The 27,396-nt window shown below is 34.7% G+C and overlaps 1 protein-coding gene across 3 annotated transcripts in view; it reads left to right on the plus strand.

The window, feature by feature from the left end:
• The first annotated feature begins 1,480 nt into the window (after positions 1–1,480).
• The window catches only part of LOC150107849 (innexin inx2-like), a 46,802-nt gene continuing 20,886 nt past the window's right edge, over positions 1,481–27,396 (plus strand). The window contains exons 1-3 of one of the 3 annotated variants that reach the window (XM_090391591.1): positions 1,481–1,596; positions 22,936–23,057; positions 24,713–24,872. The gene's annotated coding sequence lies outside the window, so the exon portion shown is untranslated. The remainder of the gene's footprint in view (positions 1,597–22,935; positions 23,058–24,712; positions 24,873–27,396) is intronic. The other 2 variants (XM_090391592.1, XM_090391593.1) reach the window with 2 other exon arrangements.

The following is a 27,396-nucleotide window of genomic DNA, read 5'->3' on the forward strand; positions in this document are numbered from 1 at the left end:
GCTCCACTGTCGATACACTATCAAAACGCTGCATTAGCTACAAAAATACTTGTCAACGAACCGAAATCAAACCCGTAACACATGCAAAATACCTTTGTCTCTACATAGATTGCCACCTTAAATGGACAAAACGTATATAATACCTACATACCAAACTGCGGATCATCGCAGCAAAACTTTTCCAAGTAAAAGACATTATTCCATCCAACATAAAAAAATTTCTATGCCACGTATCTGCGAATCCCTACTCAGATACGGTATAACAGTCTATGCAAATACATCAAACAGTTACCTAACAAAATTAGAAATATTAGATACGAAAATTGTGTCAACAGTGATTTGGACACCTTATGCACAACAACCAATATCCGACCAGTACATGGCGATACAGAGAATCCTGAGCATTCAAAACCTGAAACACCATGACATTAATAAGGAATTACTTCAATATCGAAACAACAGAGACACATATCGTATAACACGACCTAAAACAACTCTCTACATCCCTACACCCTTCAACAACTCATACGGTTCTTTTTGTGAGATTACATCAGATACCCACGCTACTCAACAACCTACCAAGAAATTTGAAACACATACAGAACATTAAAACGCGAACTCTGGAAAATATACCAACAAAGTTAATATTATTGTTAATATACCATTAATACTAATACAAACATCACAAATCACCAGCATCCAGTGCCTACATTCCATACGTAAACAGTAACAACAACATAAATAGTGAAGTTGAAATCCCACTCTCTTCATAAAAGTTAACCTAAGCTTCGAAGTAGGTGGGATTAAAAACACCTGATTCATCCACGTAATCCTCATAATCAAAGACTGCAGACTATGTAACAAAACAGTCAGTAAGGTGTATAACAATAAAGAAGATACTGATATTAAAAAAAATTGGGTATATGTAAATAGGCTGTATAATGATAAGCTATGATACTGATATTGGAAAAAAAAATATATGTACATTTATATTTAAAAAATCACTGTACTCTACATTTTTGTATACTGAACATAAAATGTAAGAGTATACTTGATTGTATATATGTAAATACTCTGTATGATGATAAATAAAATGTCATTACTGTTAAAAAAATCATGTTCATAGGAAGAAAAATTTGCACTTACAAGTTCATATTTATAAAATCGATCAGCAACTATTTTTGCAATTTATCATGTTCATTTATATTTCAACTTATAGTTTATTTTAAACAGCTTACATTAACAGTTTCGTTTTTGGTAATATATACCCGGAATGCTCAATGCATTCATTGCACATTCTCACAAATTATTAAAGTAAATGAAGAATAAACAGAGATATATTGAATTAAAAGATTGAAAAATTAATAATAGTTGCATAGTAATATTATCACATTATAATTTAGTATGTTACATCGTAATATGATCCATTATGTTATCACATGATTATCATATTATAGGTGTCGCTTCTCTCTACTATACACGACGTTGACTTTTTGTGTTCATGTTAGTTTCCATTTTTTACTATGTAATTATGGCATGCATAAACAGTATGTTTGTTAAATTATTTATAGTAGTAACTTCACATGTCAACTTAAGGTAAGTTGCGTTCAACTTTTTATATACCCCCCCCCCCCTCCCCGGGATCGTTTGTGAATTTACGTACACATTTCGACATTTCTGTTCTAACTGGCCACTTGTATTCACGCCCATATAACGCTTGTGTGGTGACCTTCAAAGTAAGCGTTTTCGTGAACTCCACTCGATCTTTATTTTCCCGCCTGGTAGTGACTCAGCTCTCATTTAAGTATGTTTTACATATGATATGACTTTATTACTGATTTTTCTTCCTACTACGGCTCCATGCTAGGATTCTTTCCTTATAGTACTACAACGAGTCTCAGTATTCAACTATAATTATTTCTCTCAATATGGAACAAGTGCTATGCAGCAGTTGTAATAAGAACCTGCCTATTCATGGGGGGAGGGGTCAATGTCTTAGCTGCAACGGCAGCTTGCACTACGACTGTGTTAGCGTATCCGAAAACACAAGCGATATCGCTAAAAGTTAGGTCTCAGTGGCGCTGTAGAGAACGGTCAAAACCAGCAAAGCCCAAACCAGTGATAATAAAGCATTAAATAAAAGCCTCTATGCCGAAACAGCTGATGATATAACAGAGGTATCCAATAAAGAACGAAGTATGATTAAATCTCTCCTGTTTGAACTCAAGACTGTCCACAGCAAAAGAAATTGAAACACTAAAAGAAATCCTCAACATGCACAAACAAGGAATTAAAGATCAATCAGAAACGTACGAAGAATTTTTAAAATTTAATAACGGAAGTGTGCAAGAAGTCATAAAATTCGGTGAAAGAAATGAAAGAAAATATAAAAACACTCACGGGAACACAAACACAGCTGAATAAAGAAAACAATAAACTAAAGGCGGAATTAGCTAAACTGAAGACAAAAGTTGAGCAATCTCACCCAGGGCCGATCTGAGAGTATCTGAAACCCCTCGGCAAAGAAAATTTAGGCACCCCTATACATTGTCTCTCGCTATATATATTGCCATACTCACACAAGCATACGAATACCGAAGTCTTAGCGTCCCTAGGCGATTGCCGAGGTTCACCTAATGATAAAACCGGCCCTGATCTTGCCAAATGTTTTATAACCAGTTTATACAAATTGAAGGCATACCGGAAATCAACACATAGAACTTGACCGCGGTACAGCAAACGTTAGCTGATAAAACATGATAACTTACCAGTGAAGAAATAAAATCTAGTCAACGGATCCCAATTAGTATATCTCATGAACGTTTGCCTGAACTTTTGAAAATTGCCCAAGTTAACAGCCTTACACAACTCATAGGCATTAATTGCCAAGACCATAAGGAGGATCAAATTTCATCGCTAATGGATGAAAAGGAATCATCATATGTTGAAGAAGATATTACTTTGTCGCCTGCTGCCTTATTGGAGGAGTCTGTGTTTGGTGGTGGGAAACAACAAATAATATCTTCGGAGTCCGAAGAAGCTGTTTATGCTTTGTGAACAGATAAAGCCAGTGGATCTTGTTATGCGGATGCAGGTGAAAAGTTATCACTACAGGCCTAGCCATGAATTCTAGTATCGATCCCTTTGACAGATTTTGCAGCGAGGAATTACACCTTTCGAGGGAAACTTGCAAGAGAACAAGCGAGGTTCTATTAGGAAGAGAAAGAAGGTAAACAAAAAGAAAAACCTTGATGGTTAAAAGAAGAGGACCTCCAGGTCTAGATGCTATTTTAGATGTTGGTAAGACTGATTGTGCACAAGGAATTACAGAGTCAACGTCTAGCAATGCAAAGGACCGTAACGAATGTAAACAAAATTTGACAAAAGAAGTAACTGTTAGTGCATCTCTTTTTTCTCGTCCACCAGTACTCAAGGATATCGTGTTTAGAAACAACGTTAAATGATATGTTGGTTTGATGTATGCCTCAGGCTTTTAGAAAAACATGTGATATGAAGTTAAGGAGGATGGGAAATGATATGTGAAAAATGTGAATGATTCTGTGATGAGTGAAGAACGGAAGTATGGTAATGAGATTTGAGGGAGATTTAGGGGCTCACCGCAGACGGTACAGAATGAGAGTGGGGTGTTGGATAAGAGAATGGAAAGGATGAAATTGGTAGAGTTGGTAAGGTGATGGGTAAGATTAAGAAAATAATAATTGGGGATTCAATGAGTCGTAGAATAAAAACCGGAGATGTCTTTAAAGAATGTTAGCCCGGAGGTACGGTAGAGTGTGCAACTAGAATTGTAAAGAGAGGTGATAGTGTAGATGAAATGATCTTAATAGTTGGGACGAATAATTTGGGAAACAGCGTAAATCGTGTGGCAAGTGATTTAACGGAGATGTTAGAGATTGGTGGGTTTAAGAGTAAGAGTGTTAAGATTGTCAATGTGCTGCCAGATATGATAGCCGAGAAATGAGAAGGAGGGCATTGATGATGAATGAAATGTTAGCTAGGATGTGTAGGAAAAGAGGGGCGGGATATGTGGATATATGGGGGGAGTTTTATGGGAGAAAATAATAATATGCTGAAGATGGTCTGCATTTGAATAAGTACGGGAGTAAGCTTTTACAGAAGTTACTGTTTAATGAACATATTGGGATTTTAGACGACCAGAGAAAAGAGAGTTATTAGAAGGGGAGGGTACGAGGATGATTGTCAGAAATAATGACAGGAAAGTAGAGTTAGCTGTATATATTACTAAGGTCAATAATAACTGTGATATGAGGAATTATTTTACTCAGAATTTTAACGGTATTCAGAGTGGACTAATTCGCACACCGTGTGATTATGGGGGGAAGGAGTATTGCAGTTTATGTATACTAATGCCCGAAGTATTCAGAGTAAGTGTGATGAATTTTTGTCATTACTTATTTCTACTTGGCCAAAAATTATAGGAATTAGTGAGAATTGGTTAACTAAGAATGATTTAGTTATAGGGACTGAATGTAAGGGATATAGTATCTTCAGAAAGGATAGAGAGGGCAGAATGGGGAGGGGTTTTACTAATGATAGATGAAGTGTTAAAGCCAAAAATGGTAGAAGTGCCTCAAGGTGACAGGCATGTAGAGGGTAGTTCATTTGAGGCTGTTTGGTGTGAGATAGAAATCGACAGGATGAAATATGTAATTGGTTGCTGCTATAATCCAAGGGGTATAAGGGAGAATGTAGATGGTATGCATTGGCAAATTAGTAAGATGAGTGGAGGACGTGTAATTATTATTGGTGATGTTAACTATGGGGACATCGATTGGGAGAAGGAATGGTCTCAAGGAACAAAGGAATTGGAGTTTATACAATTGTTAAGAGAAACTAGCTGAGACAGCATTAAATGGAAGGAACAAGAGATTTGAGATTGTTAGATCTGGTCATAGCATTGGAGAACATTTCAGTAAGTAATTTAGATATACTGTCTCCAGTTGGAGAAATGGATCATGTGGTCTTGAATTGGGAGAATGTTTTATGTGCTGAACATTCTGTTAAGAAGGGTTATATGTTGAATTACAAGGTTGGTGATTATGACAAGCTGAGAAGTCAGCTTTCAAAAGTGCTATGGCATTACAATTTAAAGGGGAGTGATGTTGATGGTGGATGGGAGATTATCAAGGAGTATTTAATGAAAGCTGTATCTCACTGTATTCCCAGAGTCAGTAAGGATTATGATGGATGAATAATATTATTAAGCGAGAGTTGCAGATAAAGAGAAAGTTGTGGTATAAGTATAAAGAAAAAGGTGATGAGAATTCCCATGAGCAGTACAAGATACAAGCAAGAAGGTAATCTGCATGGTAAGGAAGGCAAAAGCTAATTATGAGAGGAAGCTAGCTGATAAGTCGAAAAAAAAACTTAAGAAGTTCTTTCGCTATGTGGCAAGTAAAAGGAGGAATAACTTTGGAAGGATGACTTTAAAAAGTGTTGACGGTAAGGAAATTACAGAACCTAATCAAATAGTTGAGCTGATTATTGATCAATTTGCAAAAGTGTAGTGTATCATCTTGGTTGTGATATTGCAGTGCCGAATGTGTCATTGACTGATGAGAGTCTAGTTATAGAATAATTTGAGGTGCCTAGAATATTACAGAAAGCTTAATGCTAACACTGAATGATAAATGCACGTAAATACAAAAAAAAGATATTTATTTAACCAAATATTTCGGTCAGGAAATAGCAGACCACCCTCAGTGGTTTTACAAGAACAGTTATAAAAAATACAAGCTAGAATATTAACAATAGATCGTTTACAATAGAACACGCCGCGTGATGTTATATAACTAAGTATGAAACGGAATATTTTGAAGTAGAGACATGATTGGGGGGAAAAATAATAATAAAATAATGAGTAATCTTGATTAGACTTTCCCAAATTTCTGATATAGATATACCGTCATTACGATTCAGGTTTGGACGATGGAGCAAGGCCTCAACGCTTTCCTTGAACAAACGTTCGAACCTATAACGGGATCTATGTAAGAGGCGAGTCCTGGACCAAAGGAGTTTTGGTCAGTTTCAATCCCGTGCTGAGCCAATCCAGACTTTTCAGGTTTGTTGTGAAGAATGGAGGATTGATGTTCTTGGATTCTTTTTTCAAGAGAACGTCCAGTCTGTCCAAAATAGGAGAGATCACAGTTGAACGGAATTTGATAAACTCCAGGAAGAGATAAAGTTGAACGTTTGTCTTTAGGAGAAGGAAATGAGAAGACAATTTGTTAATAGGTGAATACGTAGCTATTAAATCATATTTCTTTAAATTTCTTGCGATAGGTTCTGAAATACCGGAGATATAAGGAACTGGCACTCGACGTATTGAAACTTTGTTGTTTTGTGGAGGATTATAAGAATTGAGAAGATGTTGAGTACTTTTTTTCAGAAAACAAATTGACTTTCATGTGTTGTTGGATAGGAAAAAGTTTTTCTGTAGATAATCAATTAGTTTTTGCTCTTCTGATGAGGCATTTTATAATTCATGTTTTTGACATGGTTGATGGGCTGATTCTTTAAGAATATAACGACCTTTGAACGTTGGTTGCCTGTATACTGTAGATCTAAGAATATTTGAATGTGACTGGATGAGGAGAACGTTTGAAAAAGAAAAATGGTTGTTTTCTTCTATTTCCATAGTAAACTTTATACGATGATGCAAGGAATTGATACTATTTAAAAAAGAAGGTAAAGAGTTTTTGCTATGTGGCCAAATAGTAAAGATGCCATCTATATATCTTACCCAAAAGGATGGTTGAGGGAAAATAGATGAGAAGAGAACTTTTTCTAAATGTTCTAAATAAAAGTTGGCTAAAGCAGCAAAAAGAGGACTTCCCATGGCCGTTCCTTCTACTTGGTTGTAAAATTTATTTTGACATACGAAATATCCAGAATGTATTACAAAATCGAACAGTTTCACAATGTCTTCAGGAAAGATGTCAGCAAGTAATTTTAAAGTTTCCTTGAGAGGTACATTGGTATATAAAGATTCTATATCAAAGCTAACCATAAGATCTGTAGGTTGTAATGAGACATTTTTTAATTTTTCTAAGAAATGTGAAGAGTTCTTTAAAAAAGAATTTGAGTTGCCAATGTAAGAGTTCAATAATTTAGCTAAATATTTGGCTATACGGTAAGCAGGAGAATCAATACAACCTACTATTGGACGAAGAGGATAGTCAATCTTATGAATCTTTAGAAGACTATAAAACCTAGGAGGTCTTGCAAAATGAGTTTTAAGAGTTTCAATTGTGTCTTTATCTAAACTGATGACTTCATCTAAGAGAGGATTTAATTTCTTTAGTTGTCTGTTGGTTGGATTGTAATCGATTTCTTGATATGTGGAGCGATCTCGAAGGAAACGAGAACGTTTTCGTATGTAATTTGCTGAGTCCATAATTACAGTTGCTTTTCCCTTGTCAGCTTTGGTGATAATGAGGTGATTATTTTTTCTCCAGGACTGTAAAGATTTCATTTCAGAAGGCGATATGTTGGAAGGAGTAAGTTTGGCCTTAAGAGAAGAAGCGACTTCTAGGCGAAGAACATTAGCTTCATCACTAGTTAGATGACTGAGATTTCGTTCAATGTTAACTAGGAAATCTAGATTTGGTATCTTATTAAGAACAATAGAAAAATCTTGTCCTATTGATAGAATGAGGGTTTCGTTTCCAGTTAAAGGACGTCCAGATATATATTGATAATCCAATTATCTGGAGTTATGAAGGGCTTGGATTGTCTAGATGAAAGAGATTCATATTTACGGTTTAGATGTTGACTTAGTTTGTTATAAGCACGTTGAGTAGAAAGTTTAGCCACATTTAGAACTATGTGAGAAAGATGTGGATTCAAATTTGTGGAAATATAGGTGCGAAGATCAGAAATAAGATGACTGTGAAAAGCTAGGTCACGTTTAGCAGCTTTAAGTTGGTTACGGATTAGAGATAAACTGGTGTTCTGGTAAATATTATGAGCTCCAGGAGATTTTTTTCTTTCTTTAATTTTAGCGAAATTGGGAATAATCTTGTTGTCGCGGCATTTTTTTAAGAAATTGATGTTTGCTCGTAACCTACCTTGTATAACTGAAAGTTTTCCTAATTTACCAGTTATTTCGATAGAATTTTCCCAGTGAAGGATAAGAATTTTATGTTTTAAGGATACGAGATCGCTCCACATATCAAGAAATCGATTACAATCCAACCAACAGACAACTAAAGAAATTAAATCCTCTCTTAGATGAAGTCATCAGTTTAGATAAAGACACAATTGAAACTCTTAAAACTCATTTTGCAAGACCTCCTAGGTTTTATAGTCTTCTAAAGATTCATAAGATTGACTATCCTCTTCGTCCAATAGTAGGTTGTATTGATTCTCCTGCTTACCGTATAGCCAAATATTTAGCTAAATTATTGAACTCTTACATTGGCAACTCAAATTCTTTTTTAAAGAACTCTTCACATTTCTTAGAAAAATTAAAAAATGTCTCATTACAACCTACAGATCTTATGGTTAGCTTTGATATAGAATCTTTATATACCAATGTACCTCTCAAGGAAACTTTAAAATTACTTGCTGACATCTTTCCTGAAGACATTGTGAAACTGTTCGATTTTGTAATACATTCTGGATATTTCGTATGTCAAAATAAATTTTACAACCAAGTAGAAGGAACGGCCATGGGAAGTCCTCTTTTTGCTGCTTTAGCCAACTTTTATTTAGAACATTTAGAAAAAGTTCTCTTCTCATCTATTTTCCCTCAACCATCCTTTTGGGTAAGATATATAGATGGCATCTTTACTATTTGGCCACATAGCAAAAACTCTTTACCTTCTTTTTTAAATAGTATCAATTCCTTGCATCATCGTATAAAGTTTACTATGGAAATAGAAGAAAACAACCATTTTTCTTTTTCAAACGTTCTCCTCATCCAGTCACATTCAAATATTCTTAGATCTACAGTATACAGGCAACCAACGTTCAAAGGTCGTTATATTCTTAAAGAATCAGCCCATCAACCATGTCAAAAACATGAATTATAAAATGCCTCATCAGAAGAGCAAAAACTAATTGATTATCTACAGAAAAACTTTTTCCTATCCAACAACATATGAAAGTCAATTTGTTTTCTGAAAAAAAGTACTCAACATCTTCTCAATTCTTATAATCCTCCACAAAACAACAAAGTTTCAATACGTCGAGTGCCAGTTCCTTATATCTCCGGTATTTCAGAACCTATCGCAAGAAATTTAAAGAAATATGATTTAATAGCTACGTATTCACCTATTAACAAATTGTCTTCTCATTTCCTTCTCCTAAAGACAAACGTTCAACTTTATCTCTTCCTGGAGTTTATCAAATTCCGTTCAACTGTGATCTCTCCTATTTTGGACAGACTGGACGTTCTCTTGAAAAAAGAATCCAAGAACATCAATCCTCCATTCTTCACAACAAACCTGAAAAGTCTGGATTGGCTCAGCACGGGATTGAAACTGACCAAAACTCCTTTGGTCCAGGACTCGCCTCTTACATAGATCCCGTTATAGGTTCGAACGTTTGTTCAAGGAAAGCGTTGAGGCCTTGCTCCATCGTCCAAACCTGAATCGTAATGACGGTATATCTATATCAGAAATTTGGGAAAGTCTAATCAAGATTACTCATTATTTTATTATTATTTTTTCCCCCCAATCATGTCTCTACTTCAAAATATTCCGTTTCATACTTAGTGATATAACATCACGCGGCGTGTTCTATTTTAAACGATCTATTGTTAATATTCTAGCTTGTATTTTTTATAACTGTTCTTGTAATACCACTGAGGATGGTCTGCTATTTCCAGACCGAAATATTTGGTTAATTAAATATCTTTCTTGTGTTTACCGGCATTTATCATTCAGTCTTATGTCACAAGTATCCTTAAAACAGAAAATAATGCTAACACTTTCATTGGGTTAGATGGCATATCGACCCATGTTTTAAGGGAATGCGCAAGAGATTTAGCACCTCCTCTAACCAGGCTGTTTAATTTAAGCCTCAGTTCTGGTAAAGTCCCAATTGAATGGAAAGAGGTGAAAATTATTACTCTACATAAGGGGGCTCCAGGACTGAGGTAGAAAATTATGGACCAATCAGAATATCGGGAGTGGTGGTTAAGGCTCTGGAGAAATTGATAAAAATTATAATTCAGGACTGGGTTGGACAACAATATGATACTTTATAAGGGGCAGCATGGTTTTGTGAAGGGTAGATCTTGCCTTAGTAATTTGCTCACTTTCTATAATGAAGTAACAATGGAGTTGGATAAAGGAAATCCTTTTTCAGTGATTCCGCTGGAGTTTGCATAGGCATTTGATAAGATTCCGTATGGAACTCTGTTGCATAAATTGGAGCAAATGGGTATTGATCCGAGGCTAGTAATTTGGATTAGAGAGTGGATAGATATCAAAGAATGGTTTATGGCGGAGCGGAGTCCAGTAGAAGGCATGTGACTAGTGGTAGGGCTCAGTGCTTGGTCCTCTATTGTTTAATTTGTACATCAATGATATTGGGAATACTTTGAAAGGAGATATGCACTTATTTGCTTATGATGCAAAACCGGGAAGAGCGATAGTTAATTCAATGATGCAATTAGAATTCCGGACTGGGTGGAAAGCAATATGATACTTTATAAGGGGCAGCATGGTTTTGTGAAGGGTAGATCTTGCCGTAGCAATTTGCTCACTTTTTATAATGAAGTAACAATGGAGTTTGATAAAGGAAATCCTTTTTCAGTGATCCTGCTAAACTAATAGGCCGACGGTTTGGGCTAAACTAAATGGCTGTCAGTTTAATGTGGCCATCTGTAAGGTGATGCACTTCAGAAGGTTGAGATCACCTGCTGTGTTTTATATTAATGGAACTGAACTGCAAGAGTTGATGAGGCTAGGGACTTGGAAGTTATCGTGGACAGAGAACTTAAGTTTCGAGGGCATATTGCAAAAATTGCCAAAACTTCACACACATCAGATTACGTAGTTATTGAAGAACAAACTGACAAGCATGGATAAGGAAGTAATTATCCCACTTTATAAGCCATTAATAAGACCTCATTTGGACTATTGTGCACAGATCTGGTCACTTGTATTTCTTGGTGATGCGGAAATGGTGGAGAGGATTCAGAGGTGAGTTACAAAAATTGTTGCAGGCCTGTGGGTTGTCTCCTACGAGGATAGATTGAAGGTCTGTGAGCTTCAAAAACTAGTTGATAGACGTAGGAGAGAAGATATGATACAGGCATATAAATTATTAAAAGGGTTTTATATGATTGATACTGATGCCTTTTTTAAGACCAGTGCAGGAAGGGAGAGAACGAGGGGTCATCCCTGGAGATTGTTAGAGTGTGGTTAACAAGGATGATAGGACTAGATATTTTTGCTTGGAGGGTTGCAAATGTATGGAATGCGTTGCCAGAGGTGGTTGTGAATGCTTCGTCTGTGAATGAGTTTAAGGGGAAGTATGACAGGTATTGTGTGAATAACGGTTAGTACATCAATGTTGGGTCTCCCATGATGAGTCTTTTGACTCCATGGAGGCACCTTGTATATAAAAATAATATAATAATACTAATTAAAGGCAGTAAAAATGAGACCAACGACAATGAATAGAAATTGTTCTTGAAAAGAAAGTCCAGTGCATATGAATGATTATATAACACCTTACTACAGAAATCAATTACATCTTTCCAGGAAAGAAAAACAAGACAGGACTACAAATACCTATGGTGGAAAACCTCAAAAATACACGTCAAGAAAACAGATACATCGAGGGTACCTCTCATCACTAATGATAGAGATCTGAAAAAACTGTAAAACATTTTCTTGATTGTCAGTACAATAATACTTCAGATTTGTCAATGAAGGGCAAAATTGATCAGATCACAGAAAACCAAGCAAACCATTACTGTATTTAATGCGTTTGATGACTGGTAAAAGAAATTCATTTACTCAAATTGTTACACCACATTACACATTGATATTCGTAACGTAAAAAATATTAGCTTTTATTTGAGGCACACTCGCTGAGCATATAGATCCATAATATTAACTGAAACTTCCGTAACCAACGAGGAGCTTCTGCTATATAACATAAACACTTTCCAAAGGTACAGTTACTGTCTAGGAAAAAAAAGAGAATGTGGGGTGAGTAATATTTACATTAAACAAAAATACACAGTAAGTCAGTTAAAAATGAAATTTCAGACAGCCGAAGGCATTTACCTAAGGCTGTATCACCCGACACAGATTAATAGTGAACTTTATTTATAGACGACCAAATAAAAATTCTAAACTAGAGGAACCAGAAATATGGCTGAGTTGATTATGTCACAGAGATCTTCCAATAAGATATTGATTCCTTTTTTTTTACGAAATCCTCAACACAACACTATCTCCTCCTGTCTCAACGACTATTATTGACAACTTTGACAAACACAGTTTAAGTGACAAGAAAGAAATTTAAGGATACTTTCAAGGAACAAATTAAAAACTTAAGGCAAACTATACTCGATCTTGGAAAACCGAACACCAACACTATCCAGACACTTTGAATCCAGACAAATACGTACCAAGACAAATAAGAATCTTTGATTTTCCCCAAGATAACCGGAGGGGGGGGGCATGGATAGACACCGTGGAACTGCAGCACCCCCAATTTTTCTCGATATATAAATATATTTTTAATTGGTTTATATTTGCTTGTAGTATTTAATTTTATCATCAACAATCCTATACAATTCTCTTATTTTGTAAAAAAAAATTGTTTTTTTCTTTTTCGACCAGTTCCCGAGTTAGTCGATCTCTGGCACGGGTAAGCGGGTTTTTCCTCTAGGAAACTCGCCCGTAAACTCAAGAAAATCGACCGTAGAACCCACAATATTTCAGACTTTAAATATATTGTGTTAGGGTTAGGGACCACGAGATGGTAGAACTTGTTGAGCCGTGTCTCTCTTCACTGCGTGCCGCTTAATTAATGATAGCCTTGGGCCCAGCAATCTCTGATTGGCTGCCAGTCCAGTGGAGATTGAACTGCCCACTCAGTCTCCAAACATTAGACAGGGCTAAACGGACTCGTCTACTCCCTATACGGGAATAAAAAGGCGCTGGCTGATTTTTTTTTTTTGTTAAAAAATAATAAAAATCCATCTTGTAGCACTTAGGAGGGCGGAGGACGCTAGCAGCACTGTGTTTACCACAGTGTCATATTGCTATGCGCGCTAGCATATGCACGTCATAGTGAGATATGAGCTATTAGCGTAATGCGGCACTGTCCGTCACGCAGTTCCACTGTTGTTTACATGTAGTTTGCGCCAGTAGTAGAGTGTTCGTAGTGCTTATCGTGTTTACTTCGTCTCTTTAAATATTTGGCCATTACAATCAAAGGATTTAATTGTAATGTCGAAAAATTGTAAATCCATTCCTTTAATTACAATTAAAGGAATGGATTTTATTTTTAAGTAATTTTGAATTATACCAAACTGTATAATTTTATCGATAATAAACAATATTTTTTCATGTTTAATTTTTTTTAAAAAATTTTGTCCATAATTTTGATAGTTCATACAGACACGTATACACTGTACTTACAGTGTGTATGTATATTTCGAAAGTTGCAGCACTCCCACGATTTCAAGCCACGAGCCGCCACTGAAGATTTGAGAAAGAGTTGGATATGGTTGGGCAATTTTATTGCCATGCCTTTCCAATATATTCGTAAACGATCTATCTACCATACAACTGTACAGCACCAGTACGCAGATGATAGGCTACTCATATCTATACACAAAGATCCATCAACAGACTTGGAGAATTTCCAATCAGACTTCAACATAATCACTGATTGGCTCATGCGTAAATATGAAAAAGAGTTGGATATGGCTTTCTCAAAAATCAACTTGAAAACATCCCTGGATTTGATCCGATATGACCAAGGGATATCAAAACGCATATCTTCACCTTATGGCCAGTTATACTCAAATTAATAGTAATTTTCCAGAAGTGTAAAATATCACCAGACCTAAAAACAGCAGCGATAACTCCACTACGTTAAAAAATAAAAATTAAAAAAAAATGAAATTAACAATTACAAATCTATATCCTGGCTATCATCGCTGTTAAATATAATATCCCATACCCAATACGGATTTCGTAAAAATAAAGTAATCAATATCTTATTGGATGATTTCTACATAATTAACTCATCTCTTGACAAAATCCACTTTGTATTTGCACCAACTCTTGACTTCTCTAAGGCTTTCGACACCATAGAGCACACAATTCTATAAATAAAAAAAATAAAAAAACTCGAAAGAGTACGCATAAGAGGAAAACGCCACAACTTGTTCGAAGACTTTTAAAAAACAGAACCAACATTACAAAAATAAATCGTATCTACAATAACAGAACCGACATTCATTGTGGCATTCCTCAAGTGGCAATTTTATTGCCATGTCTTTTCAATATATTCGTAAACGATCTATCCACCCTACAACTGAACAGCACCAGTACGCAGATGAGAGGTTACTCATATCCATACACAAAGATCCATCAACAGACTTAGAGAATTTACAATCAGACTTCAACATAATCAATGATTGGCTCATGCCTAAACATGAAAAATAACAATACTTCTCAGCTCATCATATTTGGAAACCCTCGGATAGCTATAGATCTTTTACACATATCACTGAAATGTCATATCCCATATTGTCAAAGAAAACTAAAACCTGTCCTTGTCCTATAATCCAGGCAGTTATATAAACCTTAAAATACTTAGGCCTGCACTTTGACTGCAATCTGCGATGGAACACACACATTAACTACATACAGAAAAAAAAAACTACGAATATTATTATATAAAATGGACTATATACAAGACATATTACACACAAATACTAGAAAAATCATATAAAAATCTGTATGTGGGTCTATACTGAGATATGGAATATCTTGCTGCCGAAAAGAGAGCTTTATGGTTCTAATACGTGACACCCGGCAATAACAATGCCTCATATGAAAGTAACCACATACAAAATAAATAAATAAAATAGGATAAAAATATTAGTATCTGAATGACACCTAAAACATCTTCATATAAGCCAAACATTGGCTTCGAAAGATGTGAATAAAATAAACACTAAATCTTTCTTCGGAAGCTTCTAATTATGTTTCTGTTCCGATTAGAGCAGGCTACGTGCTGAATTACAAATCTGGAAATTATGATCAACTTAGGAGAATACTATCTTTGGTCCCATGGTATAGGAAAAATGTCAGCACTGCACGAGAATCTTTGAAAAAGTGCTTAAATGAGGCAGTATCTGAATGCATCCCTACTGTTCGAAGAACAAATAGGTTGGGGGTGAAATAGATGGATAACTTTTTTCAAGCAAGAAAGCCACAAGAAGATGATGTGGAAAGAATATCGTGAGAATAAGAGTGAGAGGAGTTACGAAATATATAAAGCTCAGGCCAGAAAAGTAAGGAGTATTGTGAGGAAAGCTAAATCGGAGTACGAAAAGAAATTGGCCATGCAAGCTAAAGCAATCCAAAAGAATTTTATCGTTATGCCGCAAGCAAAAGAAAGAATGAATGTGAAAGAATAACTTTGTTCAATGTAGATGATACTCGAGTGCGGAAGCTAATGAGATTGTTCAATTAATGAGTGCTCACTTTGCTAAGATATATCAACCAGGTGTATACAGCATGGTGCACAGTGCTACTGCTACATTGGATGAGAGTCATGAAATTAGGATTGAAGAGCTGTTGCATAACCTGGATAAGAATTTATTGATGGGGACAGATGGAATATCAGCCTAATATGCTAGGCCTTTCACATGTTTGTATAATTTGGGTCTCAGATCAGGAACGATACCACAGGAATGGAAGGAATGTGTGATAGTTCCATTGTACAAGAATGGTGAAAAAACTGATGTGTCTAATTACCGACCTATCAGTATCTCTGGTGTGGTAGTGAAGATTTTAGAGAAGTTGGTAAGAACTTGCATACACAAATGGGTAGACAAGCGCGCTATACTTTCCAAGGAGCAGCTTAGCTTTACTAAAGGAAGGTCATGTTTTAGCAATTTGCTCATTTTTATAACAATATTACGGCCGAGTTGAATAAACATAATGGATACACTGTGATAATGTTGGATTTTTCTAAGGCATTTGATAAGATACTACACCAAAGGCTATCATAATAAAGTGGAGAATATAGGATAGGAATATAAACCGTTGATTTGGATCAGGGGATGGTTGACAGACAGACATCAAAATGTAGTATATGGTGGCTGTGAATCTGCCATATTTAAGGTAACCAGTGGTGTACCTCAGAGTTCAGTCCTTGGGCAATTATTGTTCAGTCTGTATATTAATGAGATCGGGCAGGGTCTAACATTTGGGCAAACGAAAATGGCTGTCAGTCTAATGTTAGTATGATGTGTAAAGTTATGCACTTTGGTACGATTAGATATCCAGCAGCATATTATATTAGGGGGTTATGCTACAAGAAACTGAGGAGGCAAGGGATCTGGCGTATTGGTGGATAGGAATTTGAAATTTAATGGTCACATAGCAAAAGTTGCAAATAAAACTCAGAGGATAATTGCGATGGTGAAGCGAACCTTGACATGTAAGGATAAGGAAGCAATTTTGCCTCTTTCTTTATAAGGGTTTGATAAGACCACACTTGGATTACTGTGCGCAGATTTGGTCTCTTTGGTTCCAAGGGGATAAAGAAGCTGTGGAAAGGGTGAAAAGAAGAGTTACAAAGATTATATCCAGATTATGGGATTTACACGTTATGGGTGTAGATTGCGAGTACGTTGGTTACAGACTTTGGTTAATAGGAGGAAGACGGGTGATATGATAGAGGTCTATAAACTTCTGAATGGATTTTATAGTATATCGTCTGATAATATTCTTCGTTATATAGAAAGTAGGGAGAGAACACGGGGGAATTCATGGAAGTTAAGTTTGTTCGCACCAAGAAACAGATGAGAGATAAGTGAGTGAGTGGAATAAGAGATTATTGCACTCACTCACTCCCAGAGAGCAGTGAGTGAGTGGAATAATTTGCCTTTAGGGGTAGTCAGTGCATCTAGTGTAAATGAATTTAGGGAAGGTATGATGGCTGGGTTGGGTGATTTATAGCCTCCCTCATCAGTACTTGATTCCCTGGATGTCTTTTTTTCAAATGTCAAATAATACTTTATTATCTGTCAAATAAATTACGTACATATACGTACAATTTATATAATACATGTAATACGCATATTTATGTAATACATATAATTTAATATAATTACATACAATTTAAGAGATAATACTACAATTTTTCACATGTGGTTCAGTTCACATTCCAATTTATCTCATACTTTGTTCAGTGCGCAAGTCACATAGCACAACAATTTGTATGTTATTAGTAGGAACAAACGATTTTAATAACGATTTTAGTAATAGTTTACTATCAATTATAGCTCAGTACACAGCATCGATTACACGATTATCTATCTATCTATATAACATTTTTTTCAGTAGAAATGCTAGGAAAATATCTTTTTAAATTGCATAAATAATGATATTAACAATGTCTTCTACATCTCTTTTCAGTTACATGTTTACAATTATTTATTTAAATTTACAATGATTTACTTTTTATTAATCAATTATAATATTCACTTGTTTCTTTCGGTGGCATTTCTGGTTTTCTCATCGAAGCTTTGCAGAGTTTATCTGAGGAAGATAATTGATGACGGTGGTTTCGTGGTGGTTTTGTTTCTATACCCGTCGCAAGCCAAGTGTTGATTTTACTGTTTGTTGGTACGTGCTTGAAAGACTACTACTGCTTGTGCACGATTTAACTTTTTTGCAAGTGGGGTTGGATTTGAATGTGGTGTGTTTGTGTCCTTGTGATGGTGATTTTTGAGGGGGGTATAGGTTTTGTTGGTGTGTGTGTGTGTGAGAGAGAGAGGGGGGGGGGAGATTTCTCTAATTTTCATTCTCGCTATAATATTTATATAGTGCCTGTTTCAGCTCCTTGTAGGTCCCTAGGTTTCTGCCGTCGAACGGCAGTTTGTTTATCATGTCAGGTACGTACAAGTTTCGGGTAGCTTTGCCGTAATGATTATTTTATTTATATGAGCATATGTTCCTTGATAACAGCTGAAATTTCATCCGGCATGGAACTCATATTATACTCTTTTTGTAATTCTGTTAGTTTTATAAAAGATTTGTAATTCCCTGCTTCCACACGACGGGAGCACAGTTTTTTTGTTGCAGCTTCCCCCTTCTCTTGCACTTTAAATACAGTTCCATTGATACCTTGTAATGTCAGATTTAAATTATTCAAAAACTCAAAAATGCCAAAAAAGTAGGCAACCTTGATTAACCAATTGACATCATGAAAACTGTCTTTGAATTCAAATATCACATCCTTAGCCATTGGAAGATATTGGTCTAAGAGCATTAAAACTTCATCCTTCATTTCAATGTCTTCTTAAAACATTCTCTCTTGACAGCCATCGCACTTCGCAGTGTAAAAGAAGATGTTCATGTTCACTCCCATTTCTTTGCACAACACAGAGAATATTTTTGAATTCAACGGACGAGATTTTAAATAAAAAGACTGTTTTTTAAAACTGAACAAGTACTAAAAAACAATCCCGCCAAGTTTTTTCGTTAGTCATCAGACTAACATCTTCAGAGGTAAAGATAACTAACAGTTTAAAGCACAAACTATAAGAAATTATGAAAAAAAAAACAAGTTAATTTATTGGTATTATGACCATGAAAAAAGTTCATTAAAAAACCGAATAACAGATCTATACAACCGTTAATGCGTGTTAGCTGGAAACAATGCTATTTGATGTCACGTTCTGTGATTCACTTTTACTCTGTCTGAGGTCTGAACTGGGTAAATTTTTGATAAACGCTGACCAAACTTGATTTAAAATCAAACCTTGATTTTTGTTGCATTGCGTAGCAATTTTGGTCATATTTGCTGCCTCTTTGAATTTTATTGTGAAACAGTTTTTATCAATGTAGGACATGTTTGTTCTGTCCCAGAGTGCATCACGACCAGTAGAAGTTGGTGAAATGCCAAACTAGACTTATGTTCTCTCTTCTTTTGTATGTCCTTTTGATGTTCGCTCGTTCGGATTTCTCCCGATCTCTCCGCCTGGCCTACGTAGCAGATGCCACAGGAACAATGAATATTGTAAAGTCCTAGTTTTTTCATTGGGTAATGTGGAGGCTTCGGAGGATGAAGAGATTTTGATATCTTTTCAAGTGGTAGGAAAGTCACTTTTATGTTGTACTTGTAGAGAAGTTTGGCTAATTTATCTGTGACATTCTTGATATAAGGAAGGGTGACTGCATTCTTGAAGTATTGTTTATTTAAGTTTCTTGTAAGTGCTGTATTGAGAATTTTCTTAATTAATTTAGTTTTCTAAACTCGACATCAAATAGCATTGTTTTCAGATAACACGTATTAACGGTTGTACAGATCTGTTATTCGGTTTTTTAACGAACTTGATGTTCATAATACCAACAGATGAACTTGTTTTTTTCGTAATTTCTTATAGTTTGTGGTTTAAACTGTTAGTTATCTTTACCCTTGAGGGTGTTAGTCTGACGACTAACGAAACTTGTCGGGTTTGTTTTTTAGTACTTGTTTTGGTTTAGAAAACAGTCTTTTTTTAATAAAAATGTGGTCACAAAAACGAAATAATTCGATTGAACATATTAACCATAGAACCTCGCATGATTAAATAAAGTAATTATTTATTATTGTTATTATTGTTTCAACTGAACGTTAGGTCTGGTACTATACTTTTCATGTTAAATCTTCTCCACTAAAATTTCTATTAATTTGACATCCAAAGTTTGGGGAAAGAAATTTTACACTGTGAAAGGAAGTAGGATTTCATTCCTACCCAAATCAAAAGAATACTTTGCAGACCAGGTACCAGATTTAAACATCCTAGAGTACTGTGTGACTACACTTTTTTTACTCATTGTCTGCAAACTCGCAAATTTCTTTTGGTTTATCTACTCTTGTTTCTTGTTTTTACTTTGCACGAACATTAGGTTAACCTGTCTTCTCATTCCCCAAAATTTGTATTTTTGTTATCAGCAGAATATCTGCTGTCTCTCTGTAAAAATCACCAAATTCTTAGAGTCGTACTTTAATTCCAAACCGATGAACACATATACTAGTCTGCTGCAGACTTCTACAGATATAGCAATAAAATTGTCACTATTTAATTCATTTTATACTTTATTCATTTCAAAAGACACAATTACATTATTAGCTGTCACTTCTGTCTTTTTTTGTCCTCCCAGTAGAATAGTATGTGTTGTGAAGTTTTGAAAAAAAAAAAAAGTTTCGACTGACAGTCACATGTTTTTTAAACTTTTATCATGTACGAATGTGTGAAAAGAAAAATCTACCTTCTCTTTATTTTTGAAAACTGAATTGAGCGTTTCTAATATTACTTGCTCTTACAACCTTTTGATATTTTGAAGTGTCCAGTTCTGTCACTCATGGTGGAGGTTGACAGGATAGTGAAGAGGGTGGTGACAAAGTCTTCCCTACAATGACCCATCTTCCTCCCTCCCTCATTGTGTTTTCCACAGTGAAATTTTTACTCAGTTATTCTGTTTAGAAGTTGATATATAAATCCATAACTTTATACCTTAATGCAGCGCTTCCCAAACTGTGGGCCGCGGCCCCCTTGGGGGCCGTAGGTTTTGCTGAGGAGGGCCGTGAAATAATGAAAACAAATTTAAAATGTTTTAAGACTAAGTAGATTTTTTTATTTTAAAAGAAACGTGTTTAACTTTTATTATTTATTAATTTTTTTGTTTTTTTATATTTTAATGGAAAAATTCACACATTGGTGTTGGTTCACAAACTTTGCTTCCTACGTATTTCGGCGCTTAATGAATGTTTAATTTCAAAGCAGTGGTTAATTGTATTTACTTCGAATGCTCTCCAGGGAAGCTCCAAATCTCCCTGTCCCTTTCATCACGCGTTCGTAATCAGGGACTGTTGATATTGACTTTATATACATATCAAAACTCGTTTTATATTATCACTGTCATCCGAGCTAGTTTTCTGTTACTAATAAAAGTTTCGCATATACTTCACACATGAAAAAAAGCTTAAACAAGTTCATGTGGGGAGACAGTAACTCGCTTGCAGTGGTAAACAACACTGCCCACCCTAACAGCCACTATACTGCAGAGGCAATAAAAACAAGTACTTTTATTATGCCAGTGAATAAGGTATGAGGGGTCTGTGTAATATATTTCTCTACAAATAGTGCAATTAGAGACAACTGGGATAAAAACACACTAATTAATGAATCACATGTCCCCTCATACAGAAACTATGCTGTATAGACTGAAACAAAACCATATGTTGCATGGGCAAACACAGTATCTAACTAAAAACTATTGTTATTAATTAGATGTGTGTGAGTTCGATTTATATTTATATATATATATATATATATAATAAATGTTATGGCAGTTTCACATATGGAATTCGGTTGAAGAGAGTTAGCATTTCAACTCAATTGTCAGCTATGCTTTTATCTTTCGGTTGCGCGATCTTTTGTTAATACCCACCAATCATATGCACGTTTTAATAACCTGCCTTTGCTGTCTGTTTCGCGTTAGGCTTAATTACCGTAAAGGGAGAAAAGTCACAAAAGAGAAAACTTTCCTGGTCCGGGGATTCCCTTATTTTCAGGTAATTTTCACTAATTTTCTGTTATCAGTCTGTGGTGTGCCAGTATCAGTAAGTGATATTATTTGATATATTCTTCGTTAAAAAATTTAACCCTGAGATGGATAAGTGGCTGATAAAAAATAAAAAAAAAATTCCCGCGAACAATCAGAAGAAGCAGAAATAGACTCAAAAAAAAAAAAAAAAGACAGTATTTCATATTTTACCAGAACAGCCCGCATCGTCTTCAGAACCAAACGGTAAGAGGCAAAAAATGTAATATATGCATTTGATTTTTGCAATATTCGCTGTGTATGTTTTGTATTGAATATAAATACAATAAATATTATAATAATATATCTCTATTACGATTTTTTTTCGAGGGGGCCGTGAAATATTTTAATTTTTGCAAAGGGGGCCCTGACATCCAGAAGTTTGGGAAGCAGTGCCTTAATGCATTCTGTTTGTTTATTGTAAAGAAAAATAACATTTCTTTAGGAAAAAGTAATCAACTTTAAAATCTAGAAAATGACATCAATACATGATCATATGTAAAAAAATTGGTGACAAAAAATTTTTAAGCAGAATCATTAATACAGATCAAAAAAACATAATACAAGAAAACATAAATGTGAAAAAAAATATGCATATATTACTAATGTGAAATTAATGCCAAAAACGGAGAAAAAAAATCATATTTTTACTCAGTTATTCTTCTTGGAAGCTGAAATAAATAGTTGATTTTGAAAAACATATTTTGAATTTTCATGAGAAACGTATCTCTTATTAAGAAATGTGGGAAAGCAGACTCAAAGCTACAGAGCAGTTTTCATGAATATAATGAAGTCAGGATTAGAATGTTGGTGTCATTAACGTCACATAAGGATCGCGCATAAACATCAAAAGGGAGGATATGAGTCATGATTAGACACCTTTAAGTTTACACTCACATGAACATGTGAGTCTAAGTTTTAAATGTTTGGAACTTTGTAACATAGAAATGAACAAAGTATACTACAGAGCTAATATTCATTGAAATAACAATAAATAAATATTTATTTGTACTGGCAAAAGAAGTTTCTAATAAGAAATCGCCAATGGAGAGTCCAAACTTGTTTGTCTCATTTCTTTTAGGTCAAAAGTTACTAATGCTAAAGAAAAACACGACGGTTCTAAAGTATAATCTTTGGAAGTTGTAACACAGGAATTAAGTTGAAAATTATAGTACCAGATCTAATATTCAGTTGGGAAAAAAAGTGAGTAACGATGTATTATTATTATTATTATTATTAATAATCTCATTGGAAATTGCTAAGAGTGAAAACTAAAACTTGAGAAATATTTGTAGGTAATTTCCTGTTTCGAAGTATTCTCTGTGAATATAGTTGTAAATGATATATCAGCAAAATGAAATATGCAAATTTTAAACCTAAACGAACAATGTTTGGTGTTGGATGTTTTCCATATTTAAATTACACTACAGTGAAATTTTTACTCCGTTATTCTGTTTAGAAGTTGATATATAAATCCAGAATTTTTATACCTAATAATCGGTTAACACGTTCATTGCCAATCACGCAATATCGCGCGATGCGAGTTCTCACCGAACGGCCGATCACGCATTATCGCGTGGACGTCGCTAACTAAATAAAAAAAATAAAAAAAATTTGGCCACCACACGAAATTCCAATTTTCAGCTTGGCAATGAAAGTGTTAAGACTTTAAACTTAACAACTGTCCGAAAGCGGAGTTACAATATTAGATGAATAACATACCCTACTTGCAGACACTTGTTAAGTTTAAAGTCTTAATTTCTGTTTAGTTGTGAATGCAAAAAAAAAAAAAAAAAAATTACGAGTGCAAATTAACACGTATTTTAGTGCAATTTTTACACTACAGTGGGAAAATTAACAGAATAGGATAGCAGTGACTTTACTTTGCTTCCATTCCTTGTTTGTCTCATTTCCTTTCAGTATATATTCTTTGGAAGTTGTAACAGAGGAATTAAGTTTAAAATTATAGTATCAGACCTAATATTCAGTTAGAAATAATAATAAATAATTATTTATTTGTGTTGGGGAAAATACCTAACATAATCAATGAATTTAAATATATATATATATAATATATATATATATATATATATATATATATATATATATATATATATATATATATATATATATATATATATATATATATATATATATATATATATATATATATATATATATATATAATATATATATATATATATATATATATATATATATATATATATATATATATATATATATATATATATATATATATATATATATATATATATATATATATATATATCACTACTTTGAAATTAATGCTGGGAAAAAAAAACCCACAAGATTTAAAGTAAATTATAGGAAAACAACCAATCAGGTTTTTTAAGAAATATATATAGAAGCATATCAAATGCCCACATTGACTGATGCAAATTTTGGGTTGCAAAAACTAAGAGAAATATTGTTCTATCCGAAATACAAATTTCTTTAGGAAATAACGTTGAGTCTTCATTATAAAGAAATTTATAATGCCAAGTCATTTTCATATTTTAACTGAACATTAGGTCTGATATTATACTTTTCATGTTAAATCCTCTGCTACAAGTTCCAAACAGGATACATCCATACTTATCTGAGAGGACAACAGTCAATTGTGCTTAATGGAAATGAGTCAAACACGTGATTGGACAGATTTCATTCTTTGCATTTGCACATACTAGATGGTAAACTGCTGGCTCTCCTGTAAAATCATAGTTAAACTTATTTGCGCAGTTGTGTTAATTTTATACTGTGGTTAAATTAGACTGTCAAGAATTTATTCAATTCAATAAAGATTATTTATTTTTGACATTTATGAACATTATACGAAGACTCCTTGTGTATATCTGGTGACAAAAGAATACATGAAAAGTTTAGGGAGGCAGGTGTCACATCCAGGCTAAAACCTTATCAAATGTGTGGAGCTATGGTATCCGATCTTAAGACTCTTTTGCATGAACAGCTATTTTGATGTAATGTAATCAAGAAACAGTGAGTAACGAACATTTTCTTTATTGAACTTATTGGAAAATGTTAAGAGTGTAAACTAAATCTTGTGAAATAATTCTAGGTAATTATATGTTCTCATTTTCATTGTGAATACACCTGTAAATTTTATTTCAGTCAAATAAATGCGTATTTGTAAACTTAAATGAACAAATTTAGGTGTAGTTGACGCATTCTTCATATTTAAGAATATTTGTTCTGCTTAGAATTTCTAATAAAGGTAACATTTAATTAGGAAAGTAATGAAGTTTTTAAGATCTTATGTGGACATAGAAGCAGTAGAAACTGAGATTCCAGTAGTCAATTATTTAAAAAATGTGAACATGAAAGAAAAAAAAAGGGTGTGTGTGTATTTGAGGGAAGGGGGACATGAGTGATAGCCAGTTTATTAATTATTAATTAGAAAATGTGACCATGAAAGAAAAAAAAATGTGTATTTGATGGAAACACCAATGATCGCCTGTAATTATTTAGAAAATGTCTAATTGCTGACACCATCTCTTGACTCTAAACTAAAAATTCCCATAGTCAATCGCAGGAACGAAATATCACACACTTATATTTTGGAAAATTCGTGCTTCCACCCACAGACAAATATTTTCCAATACTTCCACAATCCAACCCAAAACCCTGACCAAATGTCCTCCAGTATTCCATACTCTAACCATCACTCGAACCAAAGAGAAAACGTGACGTCAATAACGGATGTGTCATCCTGGGAAATACCAAATATTCCATTCTCTCTCTTATTTCTAACGATAATCCATTCCATATGCAAACCTAAACACACGACGTGACGTCAATGATACATGTTCCTGCAGGGAAATTCCAAACATTACACTGATGACGTCATGAAGAATCACACACAATGACGTCACGAATCCTTATCTTATTTTGATCTGGTTACTAGTGATCCCTCTACTACTGAGGTAACTTTATTAACACCCTATCATATTACAATGGGAACCTGTAACTTATTGACATTGTATCACCTGGCAGCTTATAATGGCTGCGTGACAAGTAACTTTCATTCAGTGTTGCCAACATTTGATGATAGAAATATGGTACAAAGAATTGTAGTAATACGTTTACGTTTGTTAAAGCTGTCATAAACCATTTAGAAGTTTGAATTTTTTTTCTGTTTTAATAACTGCAGGATGTTAGAAATATTGATTTTGAGAAAAGATATCATTAAGGTCGTGTGCTGTATACGAAGGCTTCACAGCTGCGGGCCACCAGTTTGCAACCCATGTAGTAAGGCCTTTCGCTGCTGTACGGAGGTGCAGCACCTTCATAAAAACTTTCGCACTGAATATGAAGCCTTTATGAAGTTTTTTGAAGAGTTTCTCTTCCCCCCAAACTGTTTCCTTTCCTCAAAAGAGGCGAAGTGGTCAGAAGAAAACGCGCAATTACCACACTTGGCCTTAGCTACCTTTTTCAAACAGACATCTCATTTATTTGAATTAATGAAATAGAGAAGTACAATTTCTTACTTATTCTCTAAAATAATTATATTTTATAAAAACAGAATAAGTTTGTTCCCTTTATAATTGTCCGTTAGAACTCATTTCGTGTACTTCTTCGCGAGCATTTTTTTCCTTATAGGTTTTAGTTTTTCGACGAGCCACCAATCAGGACTAATTGCGTGTTGTCTTCCAGTATTGCACGAAACTCGCTTTTTCTTCACTGCAAGGAGTCATTCACCCTCATAGAGAATTCCGATGAGGAACTCTCCATGAGGAAGGTGGAATCGCAGAAGCATATTTGAGCTGACCTTTCATTCTTCATCAAAGAACTTCTCCAACAGGATCATCATTCTTTTGTCTGCATTGCTTAGCATTTACCACTTTTTTCTACTTGCTTGTTGGGAGAAAAACAAAACAAAAACAAAAAAAAAAACCCTTCTTCTCTCTCTTTCTGTGATGTTTTTTTTTCGTTTCCAGTAACTCGGAAGACTTCATCCCAAACGATACCAAATGCCCTCATCCGCTCCTCAGACCGCATGCAATTGTTCTTCTCACATCTTCCTCCGACTATCGATTAAGATGGAATCTGAGGTACACAGAAACTGTCCATTTGGGCTTCCATCGTACGGTCGACAGAGCACATGCTTTCGCTCACTCCCTACGAAACACAAAAGTCGACCTCGTAATTCGGACGAAGCACCGAAGAAGTATTCTGGTATAGGAACGACTACTGTACGTGACGTCAGGATATACACCGATGTCGTTGCTGCGTAATCTACATCCACTACTTCTTCTACCATTCTATCTAATAATCCATTTTCAAGATTCCTTTTGCTATTCTTTCGACCAATGCCCGCCTCTTTCCTCGAGCATTCGCCTTCTCACAGGGAATAACGGCCATGGCACCTTACTATCTACGATTTTACGTATTCCAATATCCACTCCATTCCTCTTAAGGTGTTGATCGGCTCAACTTTGCAACGGGATTCGAGGCCACGATATCATATGACCCACAGTCAGATATGAATGCTCCTGTACCAGTG

This window comes from Typopeltis vanoorti, chromosome 4 (genome assembly GCF_054136105.1).
Source record: "Typopeltis vanoorti isolate ZY-2024b chromosome 4, IOZ_Tvanoo_1.0, whole genome shotgun sequence".
In the NCBI taxonomy this organism is placed as follows: Eukaryota; Metazoa; Arthropoda; class Arachnida; order Uropygi; family Thelyphonidae; genus Typopeltis; species Typopeltis vanoorti.